We start from the raw sequence: 19,713 nt of genomic DNA on the forward strand, positions 1-19,713 counted from the left end.
AGAGGCCATACAGGAACAAGTGTGTCGATTTTTACGTAAAAAAACAACAACTTTACGTCCACATTTGAAAATGAATCCCTTAAATGTTTACTTGTCACATTTTTAACTTTATTATAAATCAGTTGGGTCTCGTTTTGGGGCATTCTGTTACCTAATGAGTATTTTTTTTTAATGAGTACATTTTTTAGGCCTTTCTATTCATCATATACTGTATGCCTATTACCGTTTGAACTCCTTATTGGCATCGTGCCGCGAAGCGTTTAAAACGTACGGATAATTCTAACGTACTACGTGACATTAACGTATATTCTTTTTACACATACAATTCCCTGAAAAAAAAGAACACACGGACACTAAAAGTTGGTGTAAACCATCCAGAGCGCGTTAATATGTGTGTTAAAGTTAATGCTAAAAAACGAAGGCCACCTTTTAATTAAAAAAAAAAATAGAGGGGAAAATGCTATGTTTCATTGGATTTAGATGTTCTCAGCATCATTGACAATTTTCGTAGTATTGTATATATTGTGTACAACATATACTATAAATGTAAAAGGCTACAGCAGCCACATGGCCACAATTATTACACATTTATAACGTAATTATTTTCATTAGTTTTACTTTACCACAAAATTTTGTAATAGGCTTAGTGACATATCTAATCAACGTTTTTAGTAACGACAAATAAAAATAACAAATAAGCATAGGTTGGAAAAATATCGCTTTTGGGCTGACGTTACTTATTGACTTTTTAATTTCCTTAGCTTTGTTTGTCTACCTTGGGTTGGGTTTTTTTTCGGGGGCTTGGTACTTCCCACCTTGCAGGTGGTGGTGCATGCGGGCTGCAGGGCTGCACCTGGCCGCCTCCATACTCACTGTTCACGGCGTGTGTGTAGCGCTGCTGGCCGCTGAGGAGGTTCTGTCCATTGATCAGCAGTAGTGAATCCAGGGCTGGGCTGGGCTGGGGGTTCGGTTCTCCTCTTCCGGACGCACGGATAACACTCTCGGTCAGTAACTCGGAACCGGAAATCCACGATGGGATGGGGTAAAAGTTGTTGGAAGTGTAGGCGAGGAGGATGCAGGTCTTTCTCCGAAACGGAACCTTGTCTTCTCTTCTTTTCGAAACGCTCAAAGTTGCGCAAAGGACCTCTTCATGGTTGCAGCAGGCAGCAACAAGAACCGGACCGTGGAGTCGTCGGAACCGCCAGCTTTGTAATCAGAAGAGTAGCTTTCAATCGCTGCCACTCAAGTGAGGGAGGGAGGAGAGACAAGAAGGGAAGGCGGGAGGAAGGAAGGGGGCGTCACTCCTATAATGTAATTTCTTTTTTTTATATACACGTTTTGTATAATTACAGTGTCCTCACTGCACAATACCTATTTGACAAAAATGTTATTTATTTTCCTTGAATAGCGTCATGCAAGTTGAAGTTGAAGTTGGCGTTAATAAGTAGCTTCTTATTAGTCAACAAGCCCCTCCTCTACTGTTGCTCATTAAGCTGACGTTTGATGGACAGCTGTCACATGCGTTGTACTGTATGTATGTACATATATATACTGTATGGATATATATACAGTATATATATGTATATATATGTGTGTGTGTGTGTGTGTGTGCATGATTGATTGCATGATTGATTATTAGTTTTAGTGCTCTTGGTCAATCCAAAATCTTAATAAACCTCAAACTGGAATATTTAAGGAAGTAGAAGTGAATTTTGAGGCAACTCAAAGAAAACGAAAAATATTCCCATCTCATTACTCTGTTTTCATTTTTTTTTAAGTCAGAATGATAAACGAACAACACAAACTTTACAAATAAATATTTCTGACATTTCCAAAAATAAAGCAGTGACCAATATCGCTACCCTTTTTTCAATAACACGGAAAAGGCTTCCATCCGTGGAGTCTGTCGGTTTCTTGACCATTTGACCATCAACTTTTTGTGCAGCAGCAGCCAAAGCCTCCCAGACACAGTTCAGAGAGGTGCACATTTTTTCTTCACTGTAAATCTTACGTTTAAGGGCCCACAAGTACTCAGTAGGGTTTAGGTCAGGTGAGCAAGGAGGTCATGTCATTATTTTTTAAGACCTTTCCTTGCTAGCCCCGCAGTGGAGTACTTGGATGCATGAGATGGAGCATTGTCCTGCACAGAAATCATGGTCTTCTTGAAAGATGCACACTTTTTCTTGTACTACTGTGTGAAGAAAGTGGCAGAAGGTTTGAGAGTTGAGTTTGAGTCCATCTTCAACCTGAAAAAGCCCAACAAGCTCATCTTTTAAGAATCTCAGCCCTTACCAGTACCCCACCTCCACCTTGCTGGCATCTGTGGTGGAGTGGAGATCTCTGCTCAGTGCTGATGCAGCCACGGGCTCATCCCTTTAATGGTTCTATGGCCACGTCCTAATATCTTGGCAATTTCGGCAATTTCAAGAGTGCTGCATCCCTTTGAAAGATGTTTTTATAGTTCTTTACTTTTCAGAGTCTGTTAAATCTCTTTTCTGGCCCATTTTGCCAGAGGAAAATAAGCTGCCTAATAATGGTGCACACCTAATGAAGGGTGTTGCTCTCCTACACAGTATATATAGAAATCTATGTGTGTGTGTGTGTGCCTAGAAAAAAAAGTAAACTTAAGTAAAAAATGATACATATTTAAAGTTTTCTCTTTAAATACAAAGCTTTGTGTTATTATTGGTTGTTGATGTCAACATTTCAGCTTTTTCTCATTGTGCCTTTTGCTCTATTTTTAAAATTGTTGTTGTTTTTTAAATTTTATTTTGTTTCTGCAGTGATGCAATGGCAAGTGAGCCATGGGCTGCGGATGGCCCCTGGGCCGCACTTTGGCACCCCTACTTTTGTGGCTCTTCGTCAGGTCGGGCTTGTGGCGTTGCATCTATGAGCAAACTACAACTCTGTTTGGCTTGTTGGCTCAGTGTCACGGGCGAGCGATGGTGGTTGGAAGATAGAGGGGCTGATCAATGTTACAACAGTCAGCCCTAACGAGCTGCGGAAATGGATTTGGAGTTATATTTGTGCCTTCATTTTGAGGTAGCAAAGGCAGATTTTGAGTCATATTGATGTGTAATAACTCCCGTTGTGTGCGTAGGCACATCGCTGTGCTCTGTCACCCCCTCTCTTTCTTTCACTCAACCTCTGCACGCTTGTCCTGCTTGTTGCTTGCGGGGCGAGGCGAGCTGGTGTGCATGCGCTGGTACCTCTGGTCGGGTTTTGGGGACTGGACTCCTGGCTGGAACCTGCAGGTTGCGTGCCTGGAGGGCGACGAGGTGTGCGGGCGTGTTGAGTTGTCAAAATGCGTGCCTGTTGGTCACTCTCCGGGAGGCGAGGGCACTGAGGTGATAATACATTACAATACATTTTTCTAATATTCTCGCGATCGAACGGCAAAGTCCCAAAGATTGACAGGTGGGTTGGTGACCCCTGCTGTAATTTATCGTGGGAAGTCCAGTGACGTCAATGAATCTGTTGACTGCAGTTAACCACCTCCTCCTCAACTTTTAATGTGAAAGATAATGACATTATCGGAGTGGACATGATGACGCCATTGGCTTTTATTTTGGAAGGTTGATGCCTACAGAACACTATACTCAATTTTTGATGCGTGTTTTATAGGTTTTTTTGCCAATGTGTCATACAATTCATGTGTATTGTTATCCGTCAACAGTATCTGGTTGAAGCAGATGGCCTCTGTAGCTCATGGAGTTCTTTGTCCTCCCAGATGTGTTTTTTTTTTTACACATTTTTCCCATTATTTTAAGTGCTTTTTTGCACTCTCAGGACATTGAATCACTCGCACTTGGACTGTTCAGGTTGTTTCATCCGAGCAGACTTCATCAGTTCATGCCCAAAGACTAGATAGGACAGCTAGTCTAACCTGAACAGTCCAGTTACCATGGATCCAGTGCCCTGAGAATGCAGTGACCTGAATGAATGAGAATATTCGCAGGCATGTTTGTCCTAAAGGCCTTTCCCACAACAGTTTTAAATGGTCTACAGTAACCCCCCCCCCCCCTTTCTAAAGTGGCTTGAAATAGTGTGAGACCTCTTAATTGACAGCTGTTAACTGAAAAACTCAGAGCTTGTCTGCATTTCCCTGCTTCTGACCTCCACCAACGATGTCGTCAGAAGGTTTTTTTGTTCAGCAGGACTATGATAAAATGTAACTTACGTTACTTAGTTTACTTTACATTAGTTTGGACTTTCATTTGCGATTTGTCATGAAAACGATGCATGCAGATGCCTTTCACACAATCTTTATATGTCAGCCATTTTTAATCACTAAATAACACACTTTAGAGTATCCATTATTAAAACAGACACTTGAAAAATCAAGCAAATGCAAAGCAAATTAAATTCTCACAAATGAAATCATTATTAGAAGACAATTATCGGTGTTTTATCATTTTTATCAGCTTGACATTGTGCTCATTGTTGTAGTCTATACTTGTGGCATCATCACGTACAAATATTTTAATTATTCTATTAGTGTGACTACACGTGTGCCATTCGGGCGATGTATTAATAATAATGTTTTGTTTTTTCGTAAAATAGTGAACGTTTTGTCTTCTATTATGCAGGGACGAGCTAGCTAGCTCGTTTCTAGATAAATGTTCTTAATTGTTGGTGTGTGTGACGCTTGAATAATTGAAACACAACATACAGGGAATGTTTGTGCACATAACTCGTCTCCTTTCTAGGGGGAGGGAGGGGGCGCGCACACAAGCGTGAAGAGCTTTCTCTCGCGCGCGTGCGTTAGTCGAATAAAATATTAAAATATGATCCGAATACAACCCCCCCGCTCATCACACACACACACACACACACACACACACACACACACGTGCAAAGTTGGTGGGTGGCCTCCATACGAGGGCCTTGCGTCACCTCCAACCGTGAACAAAATATTAAGACAAAAAATTCAAAATGACATTATTTTTTTTGGAAGGCTATGATTTGAAGCAGAACTCGTTAAAATACACATAAAACGAGAGGAGAATTGTTCTGCTATGCATCAAAAAAGGCAACATTAATAAACACAAACCATGATGTGACACCCCCCCCCCCACCCCAGCCCCCGCACCACGTGAGGCACAAACGCAAATGCATTACAAAACTTTCTGCCTGTATCCAAAGTACTGTAAAAGCGTGCGCTATTTCTAGCTCGTATCGCATTACGCCAGCTTTAGCTAGACAGTAATAGTAAACAACATAGGAAACAGCTCAACAAAATATTTCTACAACCACAATCTAATCTAAATCTAAATATACAGGTATTGTTCATTAAATGTGTTTGTAAAGGGGAAAAAAATCCTTGTAGACTTCATTATATTGTTCAACTGTACCCAAGGTAAGTATTTTTCTTGTCGCCATTTAACACTGGCCTTTCAAAGGTGGGCCGATGCAGTTCTAATTCACTTATAGCAACTCTGCACTAACTTTTTAAGGGAAAAACGCCTCACATCAGCCTTAATGTTGTGTTGGCTTATTAAAACATGCAGTAAAGCAGATGGACATATTTCGTTAAATTGAGCCAAAATAGAAGAATTAAAGAGAGGCTGAATGAGCTGATTGGGCTTCCTTGTTCTGAAAGAACGACAACAATTCCCACGTTGCGTTGCAATATTTTATTCATGGAACGACCGGCAATACACTGGAGACTCACTGGAAATGTAATATATATATATATATTATACACACACACACACAGATATACATGTATATATATACAGTATGTATATGTATAACAATTATTAAAAAATGATGCAAATGTATGGTCACAATTAATACTTGTATTATTATTACTACTTTTGATGGCTGGCAGGCGTTTGACTCTATTGCTTTTGTTTGCATTTTCTATTTTTCCTGCTCATGTTTCCAATCAGGCTTAATTGAAATCGAAAGTAACGAACAGCAGACACACGACGAACAATTACAACTTGAAAAAAAAAGAGGTACAAATATACGCACATGTTGCATGGCGTTCTCTGTATTGTGTTTTTTTCGTTTCACAGATGTGTAGAAAAACATAACTGTAAAGGGACGCTTCAATTCACTTGAAATCGATTATATTTCTTTATATAGCTTATAGCGTTATGTTGTTGCTTTTGAATTATAGCAGGGCTAAATTGCTCGATAAAGGATCTGTCTCGTTTCCGTCAAGAATTAATTTGTCTTTTAGCTCACTTACTACTCCCCCCCGCCCCCATTTTTTTTTTTAAGGTAAATTGCTTCCATGCAGAGGTCACCTATCCGTCAATGTTCCTTTCCGCTCATTCTGCCGAGGCTGCCGATTTTTATTGTATTATTATTATCATTTAAAATACAAATTTGAATGTGGTTTTAGTGATATAAATTGATATATATATGTTATTTACGCTTACATGACGTAATGGATACGTTTGAACCCTTAATACCCATGCCTTAACATTAAAAACCTCTTTGGATGGGCTGTCAGTCATCCCTGACTGATTGCCTTTAGAAATTAACTAAAGTCATAATTTATTGATGAGAGCAACAATTGTAAAATTGTATTTTTGCCAAATGTGCATATTTTTTTCTATTGTGCCTGCAGTCATCAAAAATTTTAAATGTAGAATAATATTTATGCAATGGACAGTATGTACATTACAATAAAAATAAAACAGCAATCCACTATTAACTTCAACTGAAGTGTGTCATTTTTTAAATTATAGAATTATACAGCATATACAGTATATATTTTTATATATATGCAGATTTCATAACTCTCTCCTGGGCCCTCAAATGGGAAAAAAACCCTAAATAATAATAATCATAATAATTTAAAAAAGACTAAGAGTTTGACCTTCAGGGTCTCTTGAATTTCCGGGCTCGCAGTTTGTCTCTCGTTACTGTTTGCGTCTCTTCGGAGCCTGTTGGGAAGGCTTTTCTTCTCCTTTCTCGTAAATGGTGTCCACCTACCACCACCTCCAGCCCCCCCAATATGATCCCTTACCTGAAATGGAATCAGGCCGCCGCTAACGAGAAGGAGGGAGGAAGGTTGTGAGTGTCAGCACTCTGCACTTTGTCACTGGGCCACAACTATTTGACAGTTGGAATTATCTGTAAATACTTCATTTCATGTGCCGCACTCACGCCACCCCCTTTAGCTCCACTATATGCCACGATTTACACATGATAACATAAACACTTTGCTGGGGTACCCCCCCCCCGCCAAAAAAATTGACATTGGTGTACAGGAGGAGGCTTGATTGGTGGTGGTGGTAAGGGGGGCAACAAAAAAGTGGTGGTCTGCTTAATGAGGTTTTGGAAAGTGTGTGTTTTTGGAGGACAGGGTGGGCGTTTTTTGGGATTGTCGTCAGTATGCCAGAGGTTTGGAGCTGCCAACTGGCTATGTTATTAACTGAAAATGTGGAAAATAATACGCCCCTCCAAACTTGGCCCCTAATAGCGGGCCTTAATCAAATCAAAGCCTTTCCCTTCTCGTTAGATATGTTTATAACATTAAGTCTTTCCTTGACCACGTCCCCCTCCCTGGAGCACAGCGTTTAGGCACAAGAAAGTCGCTCTCATCGTGTCAACATGTCCGTCCTAATAAGCCCCGAAAGCGGGCTCTCATTACCCCTCAAGGTTGATGTTTGGACGGGAGGGAAAGTGATACAAGCGAGCTTAAGGAAGGTGAGGAGGTGTGTGTGTGTGTGTGTGTGTGTGTGCGTGCAGATGCTGTTCCCAGGTCAGCTATGAATGCCACATCTAGAGCCTACCTACCATGAAACGCCTCTGACAAGTGTCCCCTGAAAATGTCCTCTCTGCACCGTCGTGGTCCAGTATAGAGCTGCAAAGACTTATGGGTAAAAAAACCCAAACTTGCAGGACTTTGCAGGATGGGGCGGGGCTAATGGGAGCCCTGTCAATCATTTACTGTGAGACGCCAATGAGGAAGAGCTCGTCTCGTCTGACTCTTAAAAAGAGTCAATGATTGAAGACATATTAGCTGCACTGTGTTTTAAATGTTGGGGGGTGTGGGGGGCTCTGTCAGGGTGATAATGATCTGGCTAGGAGGGTGCAGGGTCAGGGGTCACCTCGCTGCTGTGATCTTGTGTTTGTTATTGCTATGCTGCCCTTGGACGGGTTAACATAGCGCACGGCCAGTCAGCTGGCATGTGAACTTCCTCTGACACACACACACACACACACACACACACACACACACACACACACACCTCTAAAGGGTCACTTCCACATGTGCTGATGGCCCCTGAGTGACTTTATCTAAACTGACAAAAAGTCTTATCCCACAACAGCAGCATGGCCTGTAAAAGGCCGAGCAACCTAAACGTTTGCGTCCTTAAAGTTGCTGCTCCACAGCCAACTTTTGTCATAAAATCACAAAAGATCAAAAAGAATCATCATCAAAGTATAGCTTCTGTAGTTTGAGTTCCTACAGAATCAAGAGGTTGCTCGCGCGTCGCCATAGCAGTGTAACCCTTGACAGTTTGGAGACAGTGTGACTATTGCCCATTTGACCTGTGACCTCAGCTTCCTCTGCCGTCGTCTGCTTTATCAGATACAGCGGAACCTTGGTTAGCGTCACTAATCTGTTCTAAAAGGTCCGACTCAAACCAAAAAATACTCTAACCGAATCAGTTTTTAACATAAGAAATAATGCAAATCCAATTATTTGTTCCGGACACACAAAAATGTTAACACGATTATAGTTTTACATGCAGAAAACCATCTGAAATGCATATAAATACATATAAATGATGAACGGAAGGATAAATGCACATTTAATTCATTTTTACCTACTTTGAAGACCTTTGTTGACAAAGACGGCGATGACGAGCAGCGAGGGAGGAGAAGAGAGATCCGTACGGGTGACACCTACATACTTTGTTATTTATTATTTTGTAAGTTATTTCTTGAATTCAATAGTGTTTCTCGCCTTCTTTATCAAAATGCTGGCACTTGCAACTTTATTTGGCTCCATGTTGGGTTATTTTGCAGCCGTGATCAATAAGAAAAAGAGCAACTTGTGGCTTAACTGTGCTAGTTAGCAAAGAACTACAGCTGGGGGACAATGACTTCCGGCTAACGCGGACGTTCTGTGATAAAAATACATTATCACCACAGTTGGACTCACGCAGTGTGTCAATAACATGACAAGAAATGCGCCATATTTGTGATGTAAACTGGAAAATACGCTAACCGTACGCTATCTGAGGTTTCACTGTAAAAGTAGAGTTTTTGCCTTGATACAGAACAATTGTCTGTGGAAGCTGTGTAGAATTTGGTTGAAGTTGGACCACTTGACCTTTGATCTCAGCTCCCGCCACCAGCTTGTGCAAAGCTGTGGCTCCGGATAAATAGGGTTCTACATTCTAATAACAGCATTCTATTAGGCAGTCTAGGAATAGCAGTAGCAGTCATAAATGCTAATAGCTAGCAACTAAATTAGTATACCTGTGATTGAAGGACGTGAGTGATGAAAGCTGAGGTAAGAGGATAGCTTATTGTGCGTCACACGTGCGGCCCACCCTCTTCCTTCTCTTTCAGGCGCAAAAGGCCGCACATAGATCCACTAATTGGGAGCATACTTGGGCTGAAGACCAGAGCGGAGAGGGAAGAATATCCTCTTAATTGTTATTGTCCGTCACTGGTGGCTTTAAAATCAACATGTGGCTTTCCCCACCACTGTTTAAATAAGCACAGTGCATAGTATTTACTTCAAATTTCACCTCCTCTAGGGGGACTGGTCTACTTTTGTCTAAATGGTGTGTATCGCATGCTTGAGATGCTCCAAAATGTACGACTTCAGGGTGGTGTTGCTCAGGTAAGTGTTTTAAGTCCATTTCTTTTACTGTGAACGATGAGGAACATTGAAGAGCAGAAGGGTCTCACAAATGTGCTTCTTTCACACGCTCCGCAGTCCTTATGTGACACATTTGCGTTCTAAAGATATAAAAACAGATAAAAAGAGGCAGCTCATTAATGCATGTAATGGGTCACACCTATCCTGCCTACAAAGCCGGTTATTAAAACACCAAAAACCTCCAACAACGCTAGCTACTAGCCGGCTAGTAGTTAGCCGGTGTGGTGCGACAAGGTGTCACTACGCCAGTAAAGTAGTCTTTCGGCGTAACAATGTTAATAATAATAAGATAATGTCGCTGTAGCTTGGTTAGTACACAGGTTACATTATGTAAATAGAGCATTGTTGGTGTTTTTTTTAGAAGGCTTCATAGGCGCAAGAGTTGCATCCCATTACCTGCATTTTTTTAGCTGTTTTTATGTCTTTACAACACAAAGAAGTGCAGTTTTCCTTTAAAATCTCATAGAAAGTCTTCCCAGAAGAGTGGAAGTTGTTAATATGCTGCCTGGTGCGCATGCAGATGCTGATTATGATGTAAATGATGAGTGAATGGAGGCAAGAGAGGCATTAGCGTGCTCTGCTTGGCCTGTTAATGCACTTCATACAGTACAGTATGTGGTGTGCTAATAGAAGATTGAGCAGAGGGTTCTGACATTGCCAGACCCTGCCATGTGTCGCTGATTAACCGGCCAGAGTTGCAATGATTTAGATGAAAAAGTATCGCATTAGCGGCCCCTAAATGTGTGCGTGTGTGTAGATTAATGATCCAGCAAAAGGCTACATTAGTGTTGACACAGTCTGCAGTGTCAAACTGATATCACATCTCTGTTTTATTTCTCACGGCCCTCTCCCGCTCTTATTTTAATCACTTTGACATTATTGAATATGACGGTCGATTTCTTCCCAACAGAACAACATCATATTCACAATGAAACGTTGTTTGTCTTCGGCTGGAGCCATGGAGCTTTAATCATGATGCCTTCCCACTGCACAGTGCCTGCCTGGCACGATATTAATGCATTTCCATTGGCAAAAGCAGGTGCTACAAGGTACTATTCGCAGTCAGCTGTGGTTCCCAGCATGACAAACCAATACTGTCAGGGAGAACGCACATGCTAATGTTAGCTGCTGCTGTGTCTTAGCGCTGGATGCTGCAGCGTTATACTCACTTGTCTCCACTTTGCTGCAGTGTGGCGGGTTCTCACTGCCCTCAGTCTCTTCTTGGATAAAATGTGTCTAAAAACCAATTAAGTTCTCCTCCTCCATCTTTGTTAGCATGTTTCATTCTGACCGATGCTTTGACACTTTCATACTACGGTACTGTGCAGTGGGAAAACATCATTAATTATGGGAGGATCATAGCCAAGTCCCATACAGTTGGAATTGCCCAGTGTGAGTGCAAAGTCAACAACAGCTAAACTTGACAAGGAAAATTGAAGTTTCAGAATAGCCTAGCCTGAGCGCAGACCTAAATCCAATAAAAATCAATGGGGTACCCTGAGGCGGAGCGATGCCCTTCAAAATCTTTGACATTTAGAGCGCTACTGCAAAGAAAGGAAGTCAGTATGTGCCATACTAAGGTCACATCATTTTTGGAAAAAAAGTTTTAAAATGTTGTTATCGTGGGGTCATTTTTTTATGTAGGAAAAGGCTATTGACGTATGTGCAAGATTTTCAGTAAGTAGTCCTCCACACTGAGTGTTGATGTGTCAGAGACCTGTAAGGGCAATGCGAGGAAGGGTGGTGGTTTTGGGGGGGGTTTAAGTGGGGGACCAGGAACAGCCAACACTTGCGTTAATCTGAGGCCAGACCTGTTTTATCTCAGTGTGAGGAGTAGCGAAGGAGGGCCAGAGGTCTTCGCAGGGACAAGGCCAGGCTCACTATTGTGTGGTTGGGAGAGGAGGGGGAAGCCAGGGAAGGGGGGTTAAGATGAGGCTGCCGTTGACCTGGTGAGGCGAGGGTCTTTCAGTCTGTCTGTCTCTAGATGTCTGTGGAAGGCCTGCTAACTGATTTGGCTTTAATTTGAGATGTGTCACCCCCCTTTTTTCCTTTTTAACCCATGGGAGGCTGGCGTGGCTGCAATAGGAGCTTGCTCACACACACACACACACACACACACACACACACACGCATACATGAGTATAAAATGATGGATAAGCAGACTTTGGGGATTGAGAACAGGAAGTGATGATTTAAACAGAGACGCCAGCCAGAGGAGGAATTTTACTTAGTTAGTGATCCCCTTCAGTTGACTCCAGCTTCATGTTACCATGCAGTCATTTATTTTACCAACACGCCAATGCATCATTTACTTACAGTATGTACTCGTACCCTGCAACACCCCCTCATTTTTATTCACTCATTTCTGTGCTCTTTTGCGTCTTAAACTTTACTTTCTTTTTAGTTTCAGCAGCTCGAGACTTATGTTTTATGCAGGGTAGGATGCACAAAACTAGAACTCTGGAAATATGCATTATATAAGACCTTACTGAATTCAACAAAATTCATTGGTTTACTTTTAGAGCACAGAAAACATCCAGAAAAATCCTGACAAAAAAATCCATGAATGAATTGGGACTAATATAGTTATTAATGTATTAATTGGGACTAATATAGCACAGTATAGTACAGTAAGTACGTGTCATCCCTCCTGTTTCAATCTTCTTTCCTGTCTGCCTCCAGTTTAAAATCCAGTAGAATAGGTTCCCGTACGTTAACGTTCATTAAAATGCCCTCTGATACCGTAGGTGACGATGGTGATGGCATTCACGCTTGAGCGGCAGCAATCTGCGAGAATAAATGTTAGGAATTTCCCTTATTTTCAGATTCAAATGTATGTTGACCTGCATGATAATGTATTTTATGGGCAGAAAAACATTGTCTGTGAACACAAATCAACCAACCAACTTCTGAGAATACCTTGGATATACAGTGCTGTTCAAAATTTTGGAGACACCTTTGGAGACCCTTTTGAATGAGAAAGCATCTCCAAACTTTTGACTGGTATTTTATATATGTATAAACACATTTCGCTTAAAGAATAAAACATTAGTAACTGGTGTAAAATACAGTAATCTCCTCATTTTTCTAGGTGGCTTATGAGACATAAACAACTAAAGTAAACTAAAGTAAACTAAAACTAAACTAAACTAACCCCCCCCCCCCCAAAAAAAAAAAGAACATATTATATTCGGACAAAGACGTTTAACCTAAAATCTAAACTATCAGACTTACAGTATTTGGACTAATTTATATTAATAACTTAAATAATTTAAATTGAACTTAACTATAAATTAACTTTACAAACTTTTTTTTTATTGAATAACATGTTCATAACCATATTTAAGAGTAAATGGAACGCTGGTAATGTTTATTATTATATATTATGAGCATTTGTGTTGGAACGTTTTTGGGCTTTTTGTAAGGCCCCTGCTCTAAGGTTTTATGTGTTTTTAAAATTGCATGCATCAAAATGCTCTCTTGTTCCGTTGATGGTACACGGACCACAGGTTGCCTACCCTTGGTGTACAGACAAGCAAACAGCTGGGACTTCCTTGGTGGAGCTGATGGGTGCTAACGTTGTTGTGTGGGCAGTTACCGCTTTGTGATAACACTTGCGCTTTTGCTATGTATTAATAACACTGGGCCTCCATGCAAATGGCATAAAAGTCCAAAATGAATTCTGATGTTTACCAGGCCTGCTTCGTCCCTAAATACGCCACCCCTGTCCCCTTGTGTTGTTTGGCCATCACCATGACGCCGCGTGGGTCTACACTATCAACAATCTCCCCATTAGATCAGACACTATTAGAGTCTCTGAGCAAACAGCGTGGCCGCTTTTAAAGGCTGCCTTGTTATCTAATCTCGTCAGCGGGGATGAGCTGGACTTTGGAGTTCACAGACAAGAGAGAGGAGGCACTTTGTTTGTTGTGGGTATAAAACGCACTCGAGGTCAGACAGTGTCGCCATTGGACACCCCCACCTCGATTTCCCAGGGCCTTCATTAGAAGTATTAGCTTTATGAGCACTGATAAGAAGTTCTTTGTCTTAGGTTACGTGGTCAGGTCCAATCAGGACGTCCAGACCTGGTATAAGAAGATAGCGTGGTACAAACCTGATACTAAGACACAGTGGCGCAGCTAGAGGGTGACCACGGCCACCCCAGTGGCCATCTAGACATTTCAGGTATCAACTTATTGCCACTACAGTATGTGAGTAATGGTCTCACCTTGGCCACCCCAATGAAAAATGTCTGGCTCCGCCACTGCTGAGGTGATGTCTGAATTACATTAGTCTTATTAAACATCTTTCATTGGCAGTAGAAGGCCAGAGATCTCAAGAACATGATAAAAGTCGTCAGGTGTAATGAAAAAGACAGGAAGTCAACTGTTGGACGATCACGTTTTGCCCACTTTTTATTGTCTCAAAGCCCCATTTCATTCAAGCAGTACCTGTCGGTTTGCATTGTTGGCGGTTTTGGCTGATCTTTGTTGTGTGCTTTTGTCCTCGTACATTATTTTGTTTGTTTGTGGTGTCTGTTTTTCTCAATTTGCTATTCCTGTTATTGCAGGGCTGCAACCACATGGCCTGGAGGCAGTCCGCGCCACACATGACACTTGTGGGCACACAATAGATATGACCACATACAAGCTCAGTACTTTGTACAATGGTTGGCAGATTAGAGTGAATAGGTGCGTGTTGTTGAAATGATCTTCTCCAATAGTGAGAGTGTGCATTGTGTGTTGCATGAAGTCATGAAATACTTGAAAATAATTTGATCGAACCGCAGTGAAAGCTTATCCTCCGCGTCAGACGTGATGAATGTAGCAGATGAAAATAATCCTTCTAACATGTCAATCTATGTTCTGGCACCAGGTCGGTCTGCATGAATACATTCATACATTCTTGTATGTGTCCTTCATCCCTTCACTGTGCTGTTTGGCAAACTGTGAGCTCCAAAGCCAAAAGCCAAAAGGTGTCTGCTTGCCATTTTAGCCAGACTTCACGCACTATTTCCGGGCTGCTGGAGGCCCCGGTCCCCACCACACTTCTCTGCCCTCCTTGGAGCATCGCTGGGCATACTTTCAGGTGGAACACCTCGCTGTTTTTGCCGGGATGCTGCTGTGGAGGACAGGAGAACTAGCATGGAGAGGGGCCAGGTACACCTCGCCTGTCTGCCTTTGAGCCCTTATAGGGCAGCAGGAGCAGGGAGGCAGGCCGAGGTGCGCAGAGCCTCAGGCGGGTGAAGGAATGTCGTGTCACAAGTTTGAATGGTGGTGCAGACTTTGGTGCAGATCGTCTTATTTTCTTGCAACAGAGCAGGCTTTGTAATCTTGGAAGTATATTTATGGTCTTTATTGAATAATTGGGCACGTATACAGTTTAAACATTTCTAGGTTCCCAAAATGGAATACGCCAATTATAATATGGGGTACATGAATAAAAATGAAAAACAATTAGCGCCTAAACCTCACAATTACGAGTGCACCTGAACGCCTCACGGCAATAAAAGAAGACAGTGCATGAAGTTATTCATTGCCTGAATGAGGCTTTATCGTTGGTTGTACGTATTTTTGTACTTTGGATACTGCTTCATTGTGATTATTAAACGTTCCTCACCAATTTGGTATTAAATTAATGTGCAGACTTAAACCACAGCCATCGTGAGAGAACAAAATAAGTGAAGCTCAAATTCAACCCATTCAAAGAGAAAGATGCCAACATCAGACTGGAATAAAAGATATGTAGGATGATTACTTATCTATTTATCAGTGCTCATGTGAAACTTTATCAAAATGTGACCATGCAAAATACACATTTTTGACCCGGAATTACTATAAAAACTTTTTACTGTAAAAACAATGAATTATGTTCAATATTTCAGATAAGATAATTCAGATAAAAAGCGGTATGAGAAAATGACAAATGTATAGTTTTCTATTGTGAGGAAATTCTTTCTGTATTTCACATTTTCAAAGCATTTTTGAGTTCCAACAATATTTTAACTTTGGTTTTAGTTTCATCTGATGAGAGAGACAGGTTCAGCAGCCACCTTTCTCTGTTTTTTTGGTTGTTTTTTTTTAACTTTTTTCCTTTAATGATAGACTATCTTAGTAATAAAGTTATCTGAAATCCCAATCTGAATGATTTCCACATGTGAGAGTGCACGTTCGTGGCATTTTTGCTCTGATTTTACACGACTTTAAGCTACGAATTTTGCCTCCCGTGTATTTGAGCCTGTGACAACATGTAAAGTCATATGCAACCCAGCAATAATGCCTTTTCCATAAATTACTTTCTTCAGATATCTGATTGGCTGAAATGGCCAAATGTGTTATTGTTGAGCCACAATTTATGACATGTAATTCTTCTAGTGCTGTCTTTGACTAAGGACTTTCATTGTCGAATCTGATTCATTGATTTAGTCCATAGTCGACTAACAATCGACTGTTGTTGTTTTTTTTTTTTAAGAGCAGAGCTAATGGCGATCCTGACACATAAACAGATCTCATTTGCAACAAGCGCCGCACGGTGGTCTAGTGGTTAGCATGTTGGCCACACAGGCACAGTCAGGAGATGGGTTCGAATCTCCGTTGGGCATTTCTGTGTGGAGTTTGCATGTTCTCCCCGTGCGTGGGTTTTCTCAGTACTCCGGTTTCCTCCCACATTCCAAAAACATGCATGTTAGGTTAATTGGCGACTCTAAATTGTCCATAGGTATGAATGTGAGTGGGAATGGTTGTTTGTCTATATGTGCCCTGCCATTGGCTGGCGACCAGTCCAGGGTGTACCCCGCCTGTCGCCCGAAGTCAGCTGGGATAGGCTCCAGCATGCCCCTGCGACCTTAATAAGGAGAAGCGGCCTAGAAAATGTGACTCGACCTATCTTGTCTTGACCTGAGACAGACTTTGACTTGGACTTGCACGTCTTTACTTGAGACTCGACTCGAGACTTGAGATTAAAGACTTGTCTTACTTGAGACTTTCAAAACGCTGACTTCTTCCCACCGCTGTTATTTAACAACAGAACATTTGCACCTGGTTTTAAACATACACATAAATGCATGTCTGACTTAACTAAGGAACAGAGTCATTGAGATTTTTTAATATATTTAAGTCGTGTGTGTGTGTGTGTGTGTGTGTGTGTGTGTGTGTGTGTGTGTGTGTGTGTGTGTGGAAGTTTAGTCCCCGTAAGTTGGACGTTTAACATTTTTCAAAATATCCCTGTATATATGGTCACACGCCAATTTATAACTGACCAAAAACACTGTCTAAACCAAAAATATATTTCCCCATATAAAATGCATGTTACATTTACATACCAACCACACGCCAAGTAACAAATGGCACAATGATAACGCTATTGGCCATGACAGCCAATGAGAAACTTGAAGAAAGTCATTTCTGGAAAAGGCAAGGTAATAAGTAAATAGTTAATTGAGAAAGCCGGGAATCTTACTTGTGGAAACGGCTTTATTTGAGCAAATGTTCTTACTACTGTTTTGAAGTATTGCTATTTAATTGGAGTCCATGTTGTAAACACGTCCACTACCACCACTACTTTTCACCCTCCTGCTGCCGCCTACAGAGCAGCCAAAGGGATCAGCGAGTGTTTTTCTGTTTGTTATGTCTCCATCCTTTCAAGGTTCTTTATCAGCCTCCTCCTGCTTCTCTTGCTGATTGCTCGGGTCCGTGTTAGGGGGCCAGAGGCGGCGGTGTACGCCGACCCGGCGTGGGCCCCGCCTGCCCAGCGTCACCCATAAGTGCCTCTGACAGCGGCGGTGCTCTGTTATTAACTGTGATCAGCCACCAGCAGGAGAGGCTCCACCGCAGGAGACACAAAGCCTGCTTTCACCTCACCCTCTGACATCCAGCGTGCAGCCCCCTCACCTCACCCCCCGCCTCTTGACCCCCTGGGCTCATACATATTTACATCTTTTCATACAGTGCATGTACAGTTGTTGTAATATAGAGTCATTCACGGCATACTGGGAGGCGCCTCTGGACCGCATCCGAGCCCTCCAGGCTGATGAGCAGTGCAGGGATACTTAAAAAAAAGATCAACTCTCAAGTTAGTGCCGCTATGTGGGATTAGTGCGACACGTAAACAGAGCGCTGTATCGTGTACGGGCGTGTGGCTTTCATCCATATAGGTGGTCCTCACTGCAGTCAGGATGTGGGAGAGCCATCAGCCGCTAGAAGCAACAACACAGCACGGCTCATTAGATGACAAAATTGGGGCAGAAATAAATAAATGTTAGCGGGGGGAGGGGGGTGGGCGCGAAAAGCATAATGACAGTTGACTATGTTTAGCCGGGAGAAAAAGCATCGGGATAAACAGCAGCTCGTCCCGGTGAAAAAACCCCCAAAAGCCACTTTTCCCCTCCCACACGGGCCATAATGAGAACCCCGCCATTCAATTGTTGAATAGTTGAGGCTTTGCTCCCTTTGAGGTGACTGGCTTTAATATAGCAACACCGCACAGACAGCGGGCCCATGCACGATGTCCTCCCCAGCGGCGTTCAAAGCTCCGGCGTGCTGGCGACACGGCTCACATGCATTATTCCTCACAAGCGCGGCCCTTTGTTTGCCTTATGTTCACATCCCGCAAATTGTAGGCTTTGTCCATCAGCGCTCCTTATTTCAGTTCATTTTTACCCCCCACCACATCTCCCCAACCCCACCCCCATCCAGCCAGTGACATTTGACCTCACAAATGTTCTTCTGACACTATAAATAATCTTGGAAATTGTTTTCCCGAAAGAGTGGGACTTCATATTTTTCTCACCTTTACCTTTTGTAGGTGCAAGAGAAACGCCCCATGATCCATCCAAAGTTACATACTGAACAATCACATACAACAGTGAATGGTGTTCCTCAGGGATATGCTAAGGGTCCATTCATTTTCCATGTATTGTAAAAGTTCTGGATATTTTGGCAACCTTATTTAGCTGCAGACGAGTGCCTCCAAATATTAGTAGCACCCCCATCAACATGTCGTTACATAAAAGGTAAACACGCCAAGAAAGACGTTGTAGAGTGTCCAGTATTTAACTGTGATCCAGTGGGGTTTACTGGATGCTTATTCCCTGTTAAAAACCTCTCCGGATGACAGGTCAGGCACCATTAAATGAGCACGCTGCCGTGTTACTGCGGCTCCAAACACCCGTTGGCGCCGCTACAAACACACACACAGACGCACCCGCACGCACACACACGCACAAACACACACGCAGATTGCCCACTTAGCCTTTCGTTTTGCCTATGCCTCACTTAACCCCGCAGCTACGCTTAGCAGTCATTACACTCAGGGTCAAGTGTGATCCCACTACTTATCTGCATCAACAACTGAGACACACACACACGCACGCACACATGCATTACTGTGGCTAATAGGCAATGCTGCCCTCGTGCGCCCTACAATTAGTAATTACAAGTGGTTAAGAAACGTTATTGATGGATGTGCTTCCCATAAAGAAGCTCATAAACACACATACCACACACTGCTGTTCCTTATGGCGCACACACCCAGTTATGTCGGAGTATCTCAGTCGTGCAGTAAGGTAACCCCTGCTAATATGAAATTCAGCCTTAAATTTGAATTAGAATTAAAGTTTTGTTTCGGAGTCAAGCTGCCATCGCTGGCGTAAAGCCTTGCTTAAACGTAGAGGCATTTTTTTAAAGTAATATTTTTAAACATTTTTTTGTTCCACAGTGTCATATTGAAACCTTTATTAACTATGCAGACACTTTTCAAAGTAACATTTTAACATTTTGAAATGTTATGCAAGTGTAAAAATAAGTTCATATTAGGAGGTCAAAACGATAAAAGCCCGAGACTTATTCTTAATT

General features: G+C 42.1%; 1 protein-coding gene across 2 annotated transcripts in view; it reads right to left on the reverse strand.

Moving 5' to 3' along the window:
* Window positions 1-1,226, reverse strand: part of satb2 (SATB homeobox 2) — a 32,572-nt gene extending 31,346 nt beyond the window's left edge. For both annotated transcript variants that reach the window (XM_054787789.1, XM_054787788.1), the window contains exon 1: window positions 874-1,226. The gene's annotated coding sequence lies outside the window, so the exon portion shown is untranslated. The remainder of the gene's footprint in view (window positions 1-873) is intronic.
* Window positions 1,227-19,713: the final 18,487 nt, after the last annotated feature.

This window comes from Dunckerocampus dactyliophorus, chromosome 9 (genome assembly GCF_027744805.1).
Source record: "Dunckerocampus dactyliophorus isolate RoL2022-P2 chromosome 9, RoL_Ddac_1.1, whole genome shotgun sequence".
Taxonomy (NCBI): domain Eukaryota; kingdom Metazoa; phylum Chordata; class Actinopteri; order Syngnathiformes; family Syngnathidae; genus Dunckerocampus; species Dunckerocampus dactyliophorus.